We start from the raw sequence: 12,607 nt of genomic DNA, 5'->3' as shown, positions 1-12,607 counted from the left end.
CCAAAGGCTCCCACAATATATATATTTTAACCACATAAATGACAGATTTATATAATGTAAGGAAAAGAGAGAGACCTGAATGGGCACACTGGAGTAACCCCAAGTACAGCCACCCAAGGAGTTGCTGCAAAGAAGACTTCAGCAATCACCCTGATGACCCCCACTCTCTCCAGTTGTGGTGTGGGAGAAAAGAGAAACAATCTAATCACCTGTAAAAGTTGGAGGCCAAGATGCAAGAGATCCGACTTAGAACTTCCTCCTCCTGCAGCAATGGGCAGAGAGAGGGACAACTCTGAACCCCTGGACACTTCCATGGGTTGGGTGAAGTAACCACTCTCCACCTTTGCATTTGAAGATCACCTGACAGGAGACTCATCAGGGCTGATGACTGGAGGGTTTGCATTGCTGGAGCAGTTTGTAATTTTTCCATAAATGTTAATTAAATTTCAGTTGCAGGAAGAAAGTCTGAGTCTGACCCTTATGTCTGGACCAGTGGATCCCTTTGGGTTGTCACAACCACCCACCCACCCTTAGAGGACTTCAGGACATGTACAACACTTTAAAGGTAAACAATGCTTTTCATCCTTTTCAGGATGAAAATAATATGGTTACTGAATTTCATCAATTGTATATACAAATCACTTTTGGTCACTCCATTTGGGGATGCTTGAGAATTAAGGCTTTTGATTTTTTTTATACTGACCATATCTCTTCCTCATTAACAACTGTATAGATCAGAACCTAGTTATCCACTGGCTTTTGCACATTCCAAACATTTCGGAACAGATTTCAGTCAAGTTACATGTCAGAGAAGATGTTGAGAAATTTATAATTTCAATAGGCATTTAAATATAGATTTGCAAACTAGTTTTTTATTAGTTTGAGGAAATAGAACCAAATGGTTTAAGTGATCAAATACAAAGGAGTGCCAGAACACATGTAGACCAATTCACCCATCCATAATTCCATCCCTTCCAAGTGTGGAAGGAATTGTCACTCTCGAATTGGCCTTCTCAGCCACACTAGACACTGTTCCAAGTCCTCTATTCAGAGCACGTTACCATAGTCTCTTGAGACTGAAGGATGCCTACAAAAAAAAATCCATCCAAACATAAATTGCTGTGATCCTAAATTGCTGTTTGGGATACATAGAAGCTCACCTGGAAGTCATTGCCCATAAATTTTTATTATAATTTCTTGGCTATGGGAGGAAGAGGGTCACAGATCATAGGTTCTACATTGCAAAGAGAAGTTAACTTGCTTTACGGACAAGATGTAGCTGTATACAAGCCAATCAAATGTTTTGCTGGCATGTTTAACTCTTCCCAGGTCATAAAAATTGTCATGTGGTCCAAAACATCCAGAAGACTTGCTGGGGAAGGCTTGAAAGTAGATCAGCAATATGGTTTTGTAGCGCCTCTAGTGGGACAAACACGCACTTCCACATTGGAAGAGTGTCAAAGGAAGGCCCCCATGCCCTTTTGTGTCCTGCCTGCTTTTCCAGCAAGGTAGCAGTAATAAGCAATCAACTGATTGAAATACTGCATTCCAAGCAGCCAGCAGAATAAGCAGGCTTTCCATCAGGATTCTCCACAACAGAGCTCTCGTTGTGATAAATGAAGTGAGAAGGAAGACAAATGAATATAACCTACCACTGTGCATGGATTCATCAACCCAGAAAGAGCTTCTGACAAAGCAAGGGGAGGGTGAGTGGGGGGAGGATTCTGCATGGAGAGATTTGGTAAGATGAGGCAGACAAGAAGGCTACTCCTGTAAGCTGAGGGAAAAGGATACCTTCAGGGTAGGTGACACATTTTTCCAAACAACTCAGGACCAGATTTGCAGAGGTTCAGCTCCCCAAACTGGGGCAACATTTGAAGGGGAATTCAGGCTTCAGACTAGGAGCTAGTTTTGCAAATGCATAGTCTGTCATCAACAGCACAACTTCTTGTCATCTGCAAAACCTCCACCTTAAAGAGATGCCCATAGCGAGTACCAATATTGGGCTGTCCCATAAACACTCTAAGTTTATTCAGTGTGAATTCTGCTATGAACGTATGCAGAACTATGGATAATCAAACAACTTAACACTTAAAGACGAAAGTGTTACAAATGACGCGGGCTCACAACTGTGCTTGGCAAAGCTGTCATTCTCTCATTGGTGAAAGAGGGCTCATAAGAAATAACACTCTGGAGATAATTAGTATTGATACAGAGCACAGCAACTGTCCTCTGCTACCACAAATAATGTGTGAGAAAAATAGATTGACTCATTCTGAATAGTGTAGTGCAAATATTAGGCAATATATCCATATAGTACAAGCCAGTTTCAATTCTAAAAACTGTCTGAGGCACAATAATCATCCTCAGATATCAATAACAGTATAAATATCTGAAAAGTATGTTTTAGGTATGCCACTTCTAAAATCAATACAGAAAACCTTATATTATTTGTATTATTTACATACCAGTATGTATATTTACTTATGTACATATGTTTAGAAAGACAGGCAGACATTTTAAACCACCCAGTAAGAAGGATGTTTTTAGGAACGTACAAACCATTTAAAAAAATATATATAATACAATTTTATATATTGTATTTTATATATATTTTACAATGACAAACCTAGACAGCATCTTAAAAAGCAGAGACATCACCTTGCCGACAAAGATTCATATAGTCAAAGCTATGGTTTTTCCAGTTGTGATGTATGGAAGTGAGAGCTGGACCATAAAGAAGGCTACCGCTGAAGAACTGATGCTTTTGAATTGTGGTGCTGGAGGAGACTCTTGAGAGTCCCCTGGACTGCAAGGAGAACAAACCTATCCATTTTGAAGGAAATCAAACCTGAGTGCTCACTGGAAGGACAGATCCTGAAGCTGAGGCTCCAATACTTTGGCCATCTCGTGAGAAGAGAAGACTCCCTGGAAAAGGCCCTGATCCTGGGAAAGTGTGAAGGCAAGATGAGAAGGGTAAGACAGAGGACAAGATGGTTGGACAGTGTCATCAAAGCTACCAACATGAATTTGACCCAACTCCGGGAGGCAGTGGAAGACAGGAGGGTCTGGCATGCTCTGGTCCATGGGGTCATGAAGAGTCGGACACAACTAAATGACTAAACAACAACAAATAAAATACAAAGTAACAATAAAGCAATGGCATCCCAAACATAAAATTATTGCTTTTAAACAGAGCTTCTGATCGGTAACAAATTTGGCATAGTTGTAGCAGCCAGTCTGCTCTTGCTCTCTGCCAAATTTGGGGATGTTTGGGAAAGTTTTTGAGTTATGATTTTTTAAAAGTAAATCTTCCCTCCTCAAAGATAGTGGTGATATTTTTATCTGCAGATTTAAAACAGATCAAATGCATTGAAAAGACCAAACTTGCTTATCTTGAAAGAGAATGGTTAGTCCCAGTTGCTTTTTTTATTTGGAATAAATTCAGGCTTCAGAGCACATAATACTGAATCTGAAAAAAAGCTTTTTCTTAAGACTTTCTTATAAACTGGTTATCAGAGGCGACAGTTCTAAACAAGAAGGGGGAAAGAGAAATCAGACCTTTTGACCCTGCCAGTCAGAACCAAATTAAATTACTCTCAGAAAAACTGTATAACTCCTTCCTGGCCAAACAGACATTAAAAAGAGATTCTGTTTCTGGTGTAAAATTGTTTTCAAAGACATTTTGAAACAGATAATGACTATTCAGAAGCTTACTCATTTAAACTGTGAAATTACTGTTTTTTTGTTTTGTGGGAGTGGTCTGCTTCAATGTTAACAGAGCTTGGGTGCCTCTTCCATCTTCTCGCTGTTTGGTATTTAACTATTTGGTAATTAAGGAAAAAATATTAAAGATGCTATGTACTATCAAATCATTCTGAAGTGTAGTGACTTTGAGTTAATGACTTCCAAACTGTCCTATCACTAACAGTTCTTCTCAGATCTTGCAAAACAACAGTATTTCATATTAGGTTGCTCTTTCTTGCCACTACCCCCCCCCTTCTTAGCAATATTGTCTTTTCTACTGAGTTTTGCTCAGATCTTGCAGTAACAGCTGTGGTTTTCTCTAGTGAATCAATGCATCTCATGTTTGGTCTTCCTCTTTTCCTACTACTCCACTCCACCTTTCCCAGCAATGTAGTCTCTTCTGGTCTCTTCTGTATTTCCATTATACAGTATGGTCATCGTAGAATATGCTCAGATTACTCATTTTTGCTTGGGTGAGAGTTCGGCTTGACTTGATTCAGCATCCACTTTTCTGCTTTTATTGCTGTCTTTCATATCTGTGTGGCTCTCCTCCAACACCACATTTCAAATAAGTTTATTTTTGTCCCTGTCTTTCTTCACTATCTTCCTTTCACATAGTATGGATTATTTTGACCTTGGTTTCCAGTGACAGTCTCTGCAAACTCCAGCCTCTCCCCCTTTTTTTAATTTCAAAAGGCAGAGGGGCATCTTTTGGAAAACTTGCACATAACATGTCGATAGAGCTTTTGGACTGATGTATCTTTTCTTCCTCAGCTTGCCTAACTCAAGGGAAGGGTTTGGAAATTGGAACATAGCTTTCTAGTATGCATTCTGCAGAGCAGGCATAGCAACATTAGTTTAATTGAGAGGTTAAAGGATGTGTATGTTTCTTCACTAATGAGTTGAATCTACTCTTCATTTATTTCATCATTTCATTAAGTACAAAAAAGCCCTTCAAAATATTTTGGTGCAGAGGAACTACAGGCATATCCAAGCTGTTCTTGCATCTGCCTTCCCCCTGCAACCATAGTACAGGTCATGTGCTCACCGTCTAGAATCCTATACCACTGGGTAATTCTATATGAACAAAATTTCTGATTAAATTTGTGAGCAGTGTATGCATAATTAAATTTCCATTTCAAAAAGCCAGGAAATTCAATTCTTCAAAAAAATCTCCAGTTTATGAGTGTGAGATATTGTGCTTCTATATCCACTATTCAAAATACCAGGAAAAAACCATGATATAGCTGTACGATATTGTGCCCGCATTGCCAGTAGGAAAAAGGAAGCCAAGCTTTACATAGAAAAGTGGAGCCTGAATGTTGACAACTTCTGTGGCAGCAGTCAAGGGGATCTACAGGACACACTCTTCTATTCAGTACCATTCACATTTGTTGAAAAGCAGCCCTGACAATTGTTTCGTGTTTGGGTGAGAAGTGTTCATGAAAAAAGGAGTCAGTTTATGTGATTTTTTTTCTTGTTTGGTGTCACTTTCTAGTACTGAGGAACATTGGGTAACCTGGGTGTTCTTGGACTTCAAATCTCAGGAACCCTGGCCAGAACAGCTGATGGTGAAGGCTTCTGGGAATTGCAGTCAAGGAACTCCAGGGTTACCTAAAGTGGGGAACAATTGCTGTAGTAGTACATTGATGAGGGATCCTGGTTCAGGATCCAGCAATCAAGACACGGAGACAAGAGTCATGAACCAAAAGCTTTCTCACCCAAGTGAGAGGTTTATTTTATAGTGCAGAGTAAACAATACTAACAGCTAGCAGTGCTAACGAGCAGGTGTGTTATCAATGTTTTGTCTTCATGCAAGGCCTTGGCTCCAGATAAAGGCAAGATGATCTAATTGTTTTCTGGCTACTGAATCAAGGTCAACGAAAACCTCTCCCAGACATGGTTTGCCAGTATCTAGATGAGGTCTACATCTCCCCCTTTTCTTAGCCGTTGATATTTATAATAAGCCTGTCGAGGTGATAATGGTTTTGTTTTGGAGCATGAAGACATGAAAAGATTTAGCAAATTTGGCAGACATTGCAAGAAGCAGCAAAAGGCAATTAAAATGAAACCAAACATGATTAGCCATTGCACTACCTGCCGGATCCAGCCCGTAGGCAACCAACTCCAGATCGCATCCCACCAGGCTGGACCAATTTGTTGTTTGATAGAGGCTGCATATCTTTTTAGAGTGTTTATCTGTTGTTGAATTCAGAATATTCAGCTTTTGAGTATAAGATTATATTGTAATATGAGTGATGTTTCTGGTACAATTCCATTGGGGATTGCCAGGGTTCAGAACCCCCAGGAACCTTTGCTTGGGTACAGTTTACTATGCGGGCACACGTGTTATTGACTGTGTTAGCAACATGAGGAGAATACATAATTTGTGACTCATTCAAGACTTCACTTCCAGGGGCTTTACAAACTGGTACAAGACAAGTACTTGTTGCAAGCGATTGTACGAAAGCAGTGCATACAGTGTAAGCAGAAAGATACAAATAATACATATTAAAAATGGCTACATAGTAATTAAAATTCGGTTACATAGGAATTAAAATTCAATGCAGTGACAACGGCCGCCATGTAATTCTCAGGTGATGGTTCTGCCTGAATGGATTCTAAAAGTCCTGCGGCCTGTGCCGATAAGTTCTTAAGAGCACCCCATGTCACAGGTGGCGGCTGAGGCTCCTGCTGTTGCCATCTGTGTTCCCTTGGTGTCATCCTGGGACTGTTCTGGCGTGAGCTGAAGTCTGGGATTGGAGTGGTCAGACGTCGAGGCCACAACATGATGTGGTCGCACCGAGCTGGCACCCTCAAAGGACCGTCTGGAGTGTCAACCGCCACGTAATCAGCCAACCTGGACCTGAAGGCTTCCGATAGCGAACTAAGGGTTGGACAGCTAGAGTGTCTATGAACACAAGTGGTTAGTTTAGAAGAAAAAGAAACAAAGGATTTAATAAAAAGATAAAGGACAAAGCATTGATGAACGTTAAATGAACGTGGAAGCCTTTATTGGACTTTGTAGGTCTTTATTGGACTTTGTAGGTCTGTGACTGTAATAAAGAATGATGATATATAGATAAGGAGACCTTTAAAACTTTGAGTATGAACAATTATTAATGCAGTAACTATTGAAATGATTCTTAGAAGGAAGTGAAGAGAATTGATGCAAGAGTGAATTCTTTATACATGAGACCATGGATTCTTTATTCATGAGACCCATCCTTGAGACCCAGGCCCAGGGATAGTCCAGGGATAATTCCCCCTTTTCTTTTAATTTTGCTAAGGCTGACTTAATACCAAAAGTATCCATGGGCCATAAGTGATTTGGCTCTAAACCATGTGGATTGGGATAGATACGTAAGTTCAATTTGATTAGCAATATTAAAGACTATTTACAATGAGATTCAATTCTTGTCTAGTGAATTAAGAAAGACTAAGATAGCAGCAGCCAACTTTGCTCTTTGAGTTGTTGTCTGCAGTCCTGTAAACTTGGATCTTTCAGAAACATGTGAACACAGATAAAACCTGATCTTGTAATTGTACAGTTAGCTGGCATGAAAAGAAAATTTAGATAGATATCTCCCAATGTGGAATGTTCTAATTAGGGAGGTATTCAAACATTGTCACATATAGTATAACTCCTTAAAGCTTTAAACACAAAAATGTGAGTGTGGTGTGCGAACAGCTATGTATAAACACTACAGCATTTCTTCAACCTATCTACTGGGCTTAGCTTATATACCCCTATAGGACCTAAATATGGAAAGATACATACAGTAACCAGAATTAGCTAATAAGCTCTATGTTTTACCATCAGCAGAATCATTGCAAAATCCATCTCTGTGCAATCAGTGAGTCATAAGCATCACCTTGTTTCCATTGCTAGGAGTGCATGAACACAGCAGACTGCTACAAGGAAAAAGGCAGAAAATGTTAAGGTACACAGAACTGTTGCATAGAAATATCTGGAGAATTAAATGTTAAATGTGCGCTTTCCACAATTTCTGGCCCTGTAGACTTAAAAAGACATCCTATGCTTCAGGGTGATTCCTTATTGAGCACACAAGATATTCAAATACAGTGTTGGATCACATGTCTTAAAGCAAGTAACAAAGTCATAGAAAAAAATTCAAAAGCTGTCACGTAACAAAACCTCGAGAAGATGAACTGTCTGTGAAGAGAATACAAGATGCTGGGAAGAAAACAAATGGTTAATTGACAGAAAACACAGAGAAGCAGGCGCTTGTCCTTTGGAGAATTCAACATTACCTGCAGACAACAAAAAAAATAGCAAAAGTTGATTACGGCACTATCTGGAACAAGCTTTGGCAACACAAATCTGTAACTGCTTTAATGCAGGAGTACAAGGTCAAAGGAGTGTCTGATAAGTGCTAGGGATGAAGAAGAGAACTGTAATTGACAGCCGTGGTATAGCTAAGATTGGCAGACCATCCACAGCTTGCAGATGAAGTTGTTGAGAGATCATGTGTATACAATGCTAAAACTGACATGCAATAGATGTGTTAAAGATGCAAAATTTTTATGCTCAGTCTGTTTATTCCCTCTGAGGCTGCACAAGCATTTTGCAGGAGGTAAGTGTTAACAAATGATTCTCCCTTAGACTGTCCGAGATGAATAGCATTCTCTTGCAGAACGCCCAGAATCGCTGATAAGAAGTCTGGGCTTTACGCCAGGCTATGACCTAGAGTTTTCTACTTCACAGAGCAGGGAAAACAATACAGACTTTATGTCCTAGCAGGCTGCACTGTATCCGTGGATGAGATTAGACCCATCACGCTGAGATATTTAGGAAACTACTAAGCAATGCAAGGTATGATAGAAGTTGTACAAGTAGCTGGAGAGGAACAATGCTTTCATGTTATAATAAATATGAAGTGAATACTAGCTTCCATACATGTCCCAGTATTTTACTGCTGGGTCACTAATTAAATTACCTGTTGATGACTGGCCTCATAATAAAAAATACCTGTCAAAATGCTTAGGTGTCATCATGGAGCTGTGACCATAACACAGTCCTATACAGACTTGAACAGCCATAGACTCAGAGCAAATTTAACTCTATGCAATAATGGCTCTTTGACAGTAATCTCAAGAAAACTTTTACCTCTGTTGAATTTATTTTGCCTCTTATTACTGTAAGAAATAGGGACAAAGCTTTCGGATTTTCTGAGCTTTAAACTAAGAATTGTTTCTCTGAAATTCAATACTTATTACCCTTTAAACCTATTACCCTTTAATATCTGGCCAGCTGATAAGACAGAAGAAAGCGCTCCTTAACGACAGCATTCCGCAGAAAAGAACATAAACAGTTCCTGACACAAGCAATCATTTACTCGGGGATGTAGCAAACTACCTGCACAGAAGACACACAACAAGCTTCCCTTGCAAACATGACCTGAAATAACTCTCGCAAATCCCCTGGGGGCTGCCCTGGGGGCTGCCCTGAATCCCATTTCTCTGTGCTGTAATGTGACCTCATCAGCAATGTGGCTGGTGCGTCCAGACCTGCCCAGAAAGGAGGCAAGCAGTCAGCTGTTTCCCCTGTTTTGGCTATCTCTGGTCTTTGAAGACCATCAGTGGCTGATGCAAGATTAATTTTCATTTGCTTAGGGCAAATGAGTCCTTCCTCTTGTGGAAGGAGACCCCTGCTCCAGTCACTAGGGACTGGCTGTTGGACAGATGAGCATTTGGGGAGAGCCTCTGTCCCTTTGTCTGTAAGACTGAGTTGCAGTTCACAGACCCCTTGAGATGGGAGCAAGTCACAGCAAGCAGAAATAGCTGCCTCATCTCTCTGAGCTAAAATCACACAGGCAGAGTCCAACACAGGAGGACTGCGAGGCATCCCAGGCGGTTCAGCAATTAGCAGGGAGGCTGAAGGGAGGGGAAGAAGAATTTGAGGGAGTTGTTTAAACAAATTACTTTCACCTTCTGGAGCAAGAAGAATGTTACGTTGACTCACTGGGGTCTCTCGTATGCCAGATACTACACAACCCTCCTGAGAGCTCTCTAACTCCATTAATTCTTTGCATGATACTTGCCATCCGTCATTTTGCCTCACAATTAACTCTTCAGCATTCTGATGCTGCTCTTTAGTACATAAGCAACCCATACTTACCCGGGGAGCCCGTGGGCTGGGTGCACGAAGACTATTCCAGTCGAGGGAAGCAGGGTGAATGGGAGCTGAACCTACATCAGAAGAGTGTCGGCTCGGCTGATGGGAGCTGGATCACGTCGGGGTCACCAACTGATGAGGGATCCTGGTTCAGGATCCAGCAATCAAGACACGGAGACAAGAGTCATGAACCAAAAGCTTTCTCACCCAAGTGAGAGGTTTATTTTATAGTGCAGAGTAAACAATACTAACAGCTAGCAGTGCTAACGAGCAGGTGTGTTATCAATGTTTTGTCTTCATGCAAGGCCTTGGCTCCAGATAAAGGCAAGATGATCTAATTGTTTTCTGGCTACTGAATCAAGGTCAACGAAAACCTCTCCCAGACATGGTTTGCCAGTATCTAGATGAGGTCTACAGTACATCTTGACTGCTGCCATTGGTGTTGTCAACATTCAGGCTGCCCTTTGCTATGTAAAGCTTGGTTTCCTTTTTCCTGCTGGCAACATGGGCACAATATTGTGCAGCAATATCAAGCCATTACCTGGCATTTTGAATTGTGGGTACAGAAGCACAATATCCCACATTAATAAACTGGAGGTATATTGAAGAATTGAATAGTTTATCTTTTCATATTGGTTAAAACAGTGCAGAACAAATCTATTACAAGGGGTGGAGGAAAGTTTTGTGAGAACTGTTGCTCTGTGTTTTTATTTTGTTTTGATTGCTGCAGTAAGAACTAGTTTGTGAAGATTTTGTGAGGGGGGGGGGTCGTCCCTTTCATATTTGTGGAGAGATCCTAAATGAGAGAAAATTATGCCGATTGGTCTGAGAAGTTTCAGACCCTGATAGGTTGAAGAATCTAATCTTTAAAAAAAAATTAACTGCCTTTCTGACTTGACAGATGACAGTGAGTTCAATCAGAGCACAGCTGAGAAGTTAGAAGGGTGGTTAGTTCGTTGTAGGGGTGGCCAAGTACGGACAGAGGAAAAGCAGATATACTTGATGAACATTATTGACAATATATTTGCATTTGGATTGGGTGAATTTATAGCATCTGCCTGAGGTGAAAAAGTCCTTAAGAGGCATATGATAGCAACAACCTTCCCTAGCAATCTTTAGAAACATATTACATGATCCTTGAAAGCTAACAATATCCCCTTTGTAAAATATTTATTTATTTATTATTTATTTAAAATATTTTAACCCACCCTTTCTCCTTAAAAAAAGAAGGTGGCTTACATCTCCAAAGGCATCTCCAAAGCCAGCTTACATCATTAAATATATATTTATATATTTATTTTGGGAGCTTACTACCTTGGTGCATGCACTCGTAATCTCAAGATTAGACCACTGTAATGCGCTCTACGTGGGGCTACCTTTGAGGTTTCTGTGGAAACTACAGGTGGTGCAGAATGCGGCGGCCAGATTACTCAGTGGAGGGAGAAGATGCCAACATATTTCGCCCACTCTGGCTGCACTGCATTGGCTGCCCATCCGATTCCGCATCGACTTCAAAGTGTTGATGCTCACATATAAAGCCCTAAACGGTTTAGGACCTCGATACTTCTACCCGTGTCACTCACGCGAGCCAGGAGATGAGGCTGAGGAGCCTAACGCCGAGGGAGGCCCAAAAGGAAAAGACTAGAAATCGGGCCTTCTCGGCGGTGGCTCCTCGTCTCTGGAACAACCTACCTCCTGAGATTTGCACGGCTCCCTCACTGGGTATTTTTAAGAAACAATTAAAAACATGGATGTTTAGGCAGGCCTTCCCAACAGATAATCCCTGACGACTTTTCCCTTCCCCTATAGCTCTCCTAGTAGGAAAAACCACTGGGCCACTCAGGTATAATCTAAACCAAATCCCTTATGAATACACAGTGGAAGTAAAGAACAGCTTTAAGGAACTAGATTTGGTGGACAGAGTGCCTGAAGAACTTTGGATAGAGGCTCGTAACATTGTCCAGGAGGCAGCAATGAAAATCATCCCAAAGAAAAGGAAATGCAAGAAAGCAAAGTGGCTGTCCAATGAGGCCTTAGAAATAGCAGAGAGGAGAAGGGAAGCAAAATGCAAGGGAGACAGGGAAAGTTACAGAAAATTGAATGCAGACTTCCAAAGAATAGCAAGGAGAGACAAGAGGGCCTTCTTAAATGAACAATGCAAAGAAATAGAGGAAGATAACAGAAAAGGAAAGACCAGAGATCTGTTCAGGAAAATTGGAGATACTAGAGGAACATTTTGCGCAAAGATGAAAATGATAAAAGACAAAAATGGGAGGGACCTAACAGAAGCAGAAGACGTCAAGAAGAGGTGGCAAGAATACACAGAGGAATTATATCAGAAAGATTTGGATATCCCGGACAACCCAGACAATGTAGTTGCTGACCTTGAGCCAGACATCCTGGAGAGCGAAGTCAAGTGGGCCTTAGAAAGCCTGGCTAACAACAAGGCCAGTGGAGGTGATGGCATTCCAGTTGAACTATTTAAAATCTTGAAAGATGATGCTGTTAAGGTGCTACATTCAATATGCCAGCAAGTTTGGAAAACTCAACAGTGGCCAGGGGATTCAAAAGATCAGTCTACATCCCAATCCCAAAGAAAAGCAGTGCCAAAGAATGCTCCAACTACCATACAATTGCACTCATTTCACACGCTAGCAAGGTTATGCTCAAAATCCTCCAAGGTAGGCTTCAGCAGTATGTGGACCGAGAACTCCCAGAAGT

General features: G+C 40.9%; 1 long non-coding RNA gene across 1 annotated transcript; it reads right to left on the bottom strand.

Annotated features, from left to right (window-relative positions):
* Positions 1 to 5,445: 5,445 nt before the first annotated feature.
* Positions 5,446 to 10,297, bottom strand: LOC144589040 (uncharacterized). Its single transcript, XR_013544897.1, has 2 exons — positions 9,890 to 10,297; positions 5,446 to 7,662 (listed from the first exon to the last, which is right to left on the bottom strand). It is a non-coding gene; the product is annotated as an uncharacterized LOC144589040 (long non-coding RNA).
* Between the last annotated feature and the right edge of the window lie 2,310 nt (positions 10,298 to 12,607).

The sequence above is a fragment of the Pogona vitticeps genome, chromosome 4, assembly GCF_051106095.1.
Source record: "Pogona vitticeps strain Pit_001003342236 chromosome 4, PviZW2.1, whole genome shotgun sequence".
NCBI lineage: Eukaryota > Metazoa > Chordata > Lepidosauria > Squamata > Agamidae > Pogona > Pogona vitticeps.
This window is presented reverse-complemented; position numbering and strand designations above follow the sequence as displayed.